We start from the raw sequence: 7,682 nt of genomic DNA, 5'->3' as shown, positions 1-7,682 counted from the left end.
AGTGGCACCAAACTAAATAAATTGATGCCTAACGTTACTGTTGGATTTACTGTCAAATAATCCGACTGTTATCTAGATAACCTAAACGCACCATTTTACTTAAAATAGACTTTATTACTGTCGAATTAATAATCCGACAATAATGCCAAATTAATTCAATTTCGCCTTCTCCTTCCCCTCATTTTCTGAAACTAAAACCCCTCCCCAAATCCCTTTCTCTCCTCCCCTCTCGCCCATCCCTTTTTTCGTGCCTCCGGAGCTCACTTTCGCTGCATTGCCGCCATCATTATGAGTGCCGATTACCGACAGAGTCGAAGCCCACAACAACCACCACTTTTGCAATCCAAACATTGATTACATCCTCTTCTTCTCTCCTTGCAGCCACCATCGCTGCACCGCTGTGTGTCATCAGAGAAATTCGTACCGTGCCAGTGTCCTCTCTATATCACTGCACCACTAATTTATTTCTGTTAGATTTTTCATATTCATAGGAGTACATTTATATTTTTTCTTTATAATTATGATATTTGTTGGGCATTTCTAATAATATCCAATTTTATTCCTATTTTGGCATTTCTAATTTCTGGAATTTTAGCCCCAATTAACAAAAGACCCGAAAAACTATCTAGTTATGGAGCACAAGAAGATTTTATCCGTTGATGTCAAATAGGTGGTCTATGGACTTTTGTTACTCTTTCCTCCTTTAGGTAAGTTATTCTCTTTTATTTTTTTTTTAATTTTTTAGAAAAATCCTAATCCGTACAACCACCATGCAGGTGCTACCTCCTCCATTACCCAACTGCCTCCTCCACTGCACTCACCACTGGTCTCCTCTGCCACCCGGATTTCTCTTCACTTCTTTTTTTTTTAGATTTTTTTTGTAGTTAATAAGTTATTAAATTTTAATATATAATTTTTATTTGCAATTAAGGCATATAATTTATGGCTATTTAACTTTTATTTTAATTTTTTTTTTGTTGTCAAATTGTGATATAGGTTACTTACGTACGTTAGTAGAGTAATTAGAATTTAAGTCAGGTTAGGTTAAGTAGTTAATTATGTTAATCTAGATTAATTAAGTTAGTTAAGTTAATTTTGGAAAAATTAGTGTATAAAAAATATAATTGGTGCAATTAAGTTGTTGGATTTAGTTAAGATAGCTTAATTAGAGCTTAGGACAATTTGTTAGATTAGGTTAATTTAGCTTACGAATGAAATTTTGTTTGGACTTTAGTTTCACTTATTAGGATCGTATTTTTATTTGTTGGTTGTTTATGCTGTTTTTATACGTGGGTTATTCGTGTTATTTATTCATGCATGGGTAGTTCATGTAGTGTTAAGATTGGTTTTCTCTAACTATATTTAAGTATTTAAGTTTTATATTTGACTTATTTTTCTTAGGATAAATTTGTAGGCCGGAAGTGGGAGAAAGTTTTCTAGTGATTCTTTCTCAACCCTTTGTTTGCTAAAAATTACGGAATAATAAGGGAAGGAACGTTAGAACAGTTAGGATTAAATGCTTGATTGTTTGAAATTATAATTGTAATTATAATTCACACTATAATAAAAACGCTGAATAACGTCAGATTTACCAGTGGACAATACTGGCAAATTTTTCAGGGGTTTTTCCGACGGCCATGAGTAAAAATTCATTCCTAAAAAACTTACCGTCGGAATTTATAATCCGTCCCTAATTTAGACAGTAATAATGGGCGTGAAAATTACTTCATAAATGCCAATGTTACCTCAAATTTATCGTCAGAAATTTTTGACAGTAATATGAGTTAGTGAAACGCGTTGTTTTGGAAAGCGAACAGGATCTTACCATCGGGTATATCCGCCGGTAAAGTCAACGGTAAAAATTGAATGAAATTCGAATTCAAAAACCCTTCCCCCTCACTTTTGCAACTTCAATCTGTCCTCTCTCCTTCTCTCTCACCTTGGTTCTCCCTCTTCTCTTTGTTGTAACATTGGTGTCGCTAACAAGGGTTACACTACTGTCGCTGCTGCCTCGTTGGTCGTCGTCCCTGCTACCTCATGTTGGGTCACCGTCGCTGCCTCAGATTCCATCTCCGCCGTCACTGCTCTCTCGTGTTTGGTCACCATCATTACCTCTGGTCCCATCGCTGTCGTTGCCGCTGCCTCATGGATTGCTGTCGTTGTTGTCTCCTGCTAGTCCTTCTTCCAAGTGCTAGTGAGTCTTTCCCCTATAGGTTCTTGAACCATATTTTCTTTTAACTCCATTAATTTTAGTTTAATTTAGTTTAGGTTTGATTATAATTTCAGTTGTAAATTTTGAATCAATTTTATGGTTGGTTCAATTCTGTTATCTGATTTTTGTGATTTAGGTTGTTAAGATAGGTTAGATTTAAGGTATTAGGTTTTAAGTTGTTCGGATATTTTCCTGAAAATGTTACGAATCACTGTTGCTAGGGTACCGTACTTGTTAATTGACGTTGAGAAAATGTTTGGTTTTGCTACTTGATGTGTTTCATGATTTTGCACGCCAAGTGTTCGTAAAAATACCTCAAAGATCTCTTAATAAAATTTTGTTATTACACATTGATGATTGAATCTTATGTGTTTTTAATTTTTTGAATGATTGAGGTTTTGTCCAATAGTACAAGATTAATAAAATTGGCCTTATGTAATTCAATTATGTCAACTTTCGTAATAATTATTTTTGTGACCTATGTGTTTGTTGGTATGCTCTTTGCAGGCATGACTACAGGTAGAGGTCTCACAAATCGGCCTTGTGGTCGAGGTAGGGGGAAGGTGTTTACTGTTACCTTCATTCGCCTCTGCTACCAGCCGTCCGCCCGTCGATCCCGAGGACGGTGTCGATTTAAGGGAATAGGTGCTGAAACTCACCCGAAGCCTTTACCAACATGCTCAGTAGCTACAGTAGTCTGAGGAGATGTATTAGGAGATCCTCACACGCGTGTCAAGCATAGATTCTCTCTAGCTAGAGTGGAGGCGAGAGCTGGAGCGGCTTTAGCGATGGAGCAACAGATGGCAGTATACCAAGATCAGATATGCACCAGTGGCAACGGTGCTGTTGGCGGCAGCAACGACACTACTAGAGGGGCACTGACATCACTGCCTAGTCTGCTGCCTCAACAGGACTAGCTGGGGGATGACGGCGATGATGATATTAAGATCTTTAATGATTAGTGTTTTGTTCTAGACTATTTCATTATATTTTATTTATTTGACTTTTCACTTTATTTGTACACTTGATATTAATTTACTATATGTATTCCTATTATTTAAAATTTGACTACTAATTGTGTAATAAATAAATTTAAATAAAAAATTAAAAAGAAAAAGAATTTGACCACTGATTGTGTTTAAATTTTTCTAAAGAAAATAATGGAGCACCAAAATTATCGGCGAAATTTTTTTGTCAATAATTAAATAGTTTTTGAGTAAAGAATCCATCGGAGAATTTGCTAGTAACCAACGGATTGAAAATATTACCAGCAGATTATTTTTGTTATTCCGTCGGTAAATCTGATAGCACTCAATGTTTTTCTTGTAGTGTCACTTACTTAAGTTTTAAGTTTATTTGATTTTTTTTACTTTAGAATTAATTAGCACTTGTTTTAACCTTTTCGTTTATATGTGAAGACCAATTTATTGGACAACATTCCTATTGAATCTGAAGTCTTTAAGTATGCCCCCCACGGAAGGAAAATAAGGAGCTCTTTGTGGACATACTCTGTTTTAAGCAATAATGGCTTGTCTTTATTTCATAATATATAATTTTTTTATGTGTTAGGCATTATACACAGAGAGGTTGGGGACTGCGACCCAGCAGTCCTAGCAGAGTGGGGAGGTTGGGCACAAGTCGATTAATTCTATGCTAGTAGATCCTCATATGGTATGGCGTAAGCACTTCTCGCTCAGGCCCTTTGAAGAGGGGTCATCCACCTTAGTCGCCAGCATTCTTCTAGCTTCCCAAGACATCAAATTGCATGAGCATGTCCAGAACCTTTTCCAGAGTATATAGGATCGGGATCACCTTCTCCAGTAGGTTGAGAAGTAGTCTGAGGATCTTCTTGCTCTCCTAACCAAATGGAATACGGTGGAGGAGGATAGAAATGCCATTGCCTACTATCGTGTTGACATGAAAATGGAGCTAAAGCATATATGCAAAATGAAGTAGGATCTAGGGGTTTACTACGATAAAGTCCGTGCTGGTAACAACAGCCATGCTGGAAGCGGCTCACAGCATCTGCACCGATACTATCATCGCTGTCAACACAGGAAGAGAGGGACAACCAAAAAGACTATATAGATAATTTGAGTTTCCATAGTTAGAATTCTGTTTCATACTTTGGACATTTTTGTTATTTTGTTTAGTACTTTGTTTCGATATTTCTTTTATTTTGTAAAGCACTTTGTTATATGACATCTCATTTTGACATAAACGTAATTCACATTTTCATTTATTTTTCTAATAAAGAGTAATATGTAGTTTCTATTATGTTTAATCGTGATATAAATATTGATTGTGAAAATATTGATTTTGAAAGCATGTCACACAGATATTGTATATATTTGATGAAAAATTAGTTTTTCAATAATATGGGAATTACCGTTAGATTTACAGAGAAAAATTATGATGATTAATTATTTTTATATTTTAAAATTAAAATTATCCAATAGTTATTGTCAAAATTACCGATAGAATTATTCGACGATACATTACAAGAGAAATGCTGAGTATCGTCAGATTTTCTGGCCAAAAAACAAAAATAATTCACTGGTAAAGTGATTATCATCAGATTTTGCATTAGATTGTAGCCGATGGTATAAACCTCACCGGTAAATGAGGTTAATGTTTACTGGTGGATTTATTTTTCCGGACCATAATTTGCAACGGAATTAGCGGCAGAATACAATGTTTAAGTTACGACAATCTGATGTTATTTACCATCAAAAATTATTCGATGGTAATTGTGGCGCCAAACATTAAGACTTCTCGCTGCGTTACCATCAGAAAAATCCGACAATAAATTGACAGAAGCCTCAAATTTTTATTTTTTAAAAAAACTAGATAATCGTTATCGTCAGGGAATTCCGACGGAAAAGTCAATTTTTTTATTTTCTTGTTCAATCTATAACGGATGCCGATGGTTAATAATCGATAGTCAAATCCCAATTAGTAAAGAGTAAATTAGTAAAGAATAACTTAGTAATTTATCTATAAAAAGACATTTATATATGATGTGAAATATCAAATATACAGAATATAAGCACGAAAGAAATTCGAGGTAGACTAGTTAATTCCCTGCTCATCCACTTCTCTATGTTCCATCCACATCCAGTACCTGATGAACGAATGATTGATGGTAAAGAATTTCACTAATGAAATCTCGTTGCAAGTATAGTTTCTAAACCAACAATAATCCTTTCATACAAAAATTTGGTTGTCACTACAACAAACCCCTAAAAATATAAACCGAAGTATTCAAACCTCGGGTCGTTCTCCCTAGGAATTTCAATAAAGTGTTCTTGTTATTGGTTAGATGTATGTTTTGGGGTTTTTGGAATAAGAGACGAGAATTGGAAATTGCAAAGAAAATAAACTAATAACTATGAAAGCTCTTGGCAAGGCATGAGAACTAGAAGTCCTATCCTAGTTATCCTTATCAATTGTGATGAGAATTGTTCATTGCTCCCACTTAGTTAACCTCTAACCATGGAGGAAAGTCAAGTGGATGAATTAACTTGATTCCACAAGTCCTAGCCAACTCCTAAGGAAAGACTAGCTTTAGTGGCATTCAAGTCAATTAGCAATCTCTAATTATCAATCAACAAGAGAGTTTGATAACTCAAGTGTCACTAATTACTCTACCTAGGGCAAGAGAAACAAGATCTAACTCATAACTAAAAGAGGCATTTCAGCAAACACATAGAAGGCAACAAAGATAAACAACATGAATTGCAAGAATTAAAGAGAGATCTAACTACAAAGGCAATAGATCCATAATAGAAAACCAAATCAAACATGAAAAGACATGAAAATCATAAATTACATTGAAAGAGAAATAGAAATCTACATAAGAATTCATAAAGCAAAAGGAAAATTGTAGAAGGAGAAGAAGTAGATCTAGATCTAAGAAATTAAACTAAACCTAATCCTAATTCTAGAGAGAAGTGAGATATTCTCTCTCTAGAAACTAATTTTCCCTTCAAAACTAAACTAAACTAAAACTAATGTATTGGAAGCTTGTGATTCCCCTTCAATCCATGGGTTAAATAGTATCAGAGATGAGTTGGATTTGGGCATGGGAAGCCCAGAATTCGATCCCATTGTTTTGCCTTTAAGTGAGTCACGTGCGAGCATCGACGCGTACGCGTCATGTACGCGCACGCGTCGCTTGACAATTTCCTATCCACGCATACGCGTCATGTAAACGTACCCGTCGCCATGCGACTCCACAATCCACGCATGCGCGTCTGCTGCGCATGCGCGTCGATCTTAACATCCCGAATCCTTGTTTCTTCATGAGTTCTCCACTTGCATGCTTTTTCTCATCATCCCTTTGATCGATTCCTAGCCTTTCCAATCTGAATTCACTAACAAACATATCAAGGCATCTAGTGGAATCAAAGGTGAATTAATATTGACACATTAAAGGTCTAAAAAGCATATTTTTATACTTAAGCACAAATTAGGAGACAATCATGAAACTATGCTATTTTCTTGGATAAATGTAGGTAAAAGGTCATAAAATCCTTCAAATTCAGCACAAGATAAATCCTAAAAATGGGGTTTATCAACCTTTCCCATCCTTGAACCCATTACGGTAGAGGTGAAGTGTTATATCCGAAGGTCCTGACCACGTAGTCAGTCGACAGTTATAGCACGGACACCTAGATACCCCTTAGGCCTTAAACGGTTAAATGTTGAAGACACATACACAACAAACTCGTCAACTCCCCCAAAGAACTCAGGTTTTAGACCCCCTGTCCACTGTTATCCATATCATACAAAAACAGAGAGAGTTTGCAAAAGTGAGGAGGAAAGATTTTGCGTTTGAATTTTATCGTCGGATTCACCGGTAGAAATATCCACTAGTAAAATATTCGCCGTTGCGTAAACGCCATTTCACTAAAACCTGTTACTGTAAAAAATTTCGCCGTAAAATCTGAATGTAACATTGGCGCTAATAAAATAAAATTTCGCACTACTATTTACCATTACATTTAGTAACAAAATTTTTACTCCAACGATAATTTTTTCAAGGGGCGAATTTTCACTCATAATTGTTAAAAAAATCGATGATAAATCTGCTAGTAACGTCCGAAGCTAAATCTGACAGTATACAGCGTTTTTCTGATAGTGATAATTCACGTCAGATTTAGTCAGACATAATTGGTTAAATTTCTTAATCAATCATAGCCACACTTACTGTCAGATATCCAGAATCCAACGGTAATAATTTTTTGTTGAGTTTTTTATTTAAATGGAGCTTTTTTTCCATTCTCCTCTCTTCTCCTCGGTGGTGGCAACAATGACTGTTTTCATCATTGTTGCCCTAACCATCCTCCTCTCCTTCAATTCATTTCTCTTTGTTCTTCTGTATCTCTCTCGTTATCTTTCTCTAATAGTATCTTTGTTCACCGCAGACATCTCCTTTTTCTTTCTTTTTCTTTTTTTTTCTTCTTTC

This window comes from Arachis duranensis, chromosome 7, assembly GCF_000817695.3.
Source record: "Arachis duranensis cultivar V14167 chromosome 7, aradu.V14167.gnm2.J7QH, whole genome shotgun sequence".
In the NCBI taxonomy this organism is placed as follows: domain Eukaryota; kingdom Viridiplantae; phylum Streptophyta; class Magnoliopsida; order Fabales; family Fabaceae; genus Arachis; species Arachis duranensis.
Note: the sequence above shows the minus strand (reverse complement) of the source record.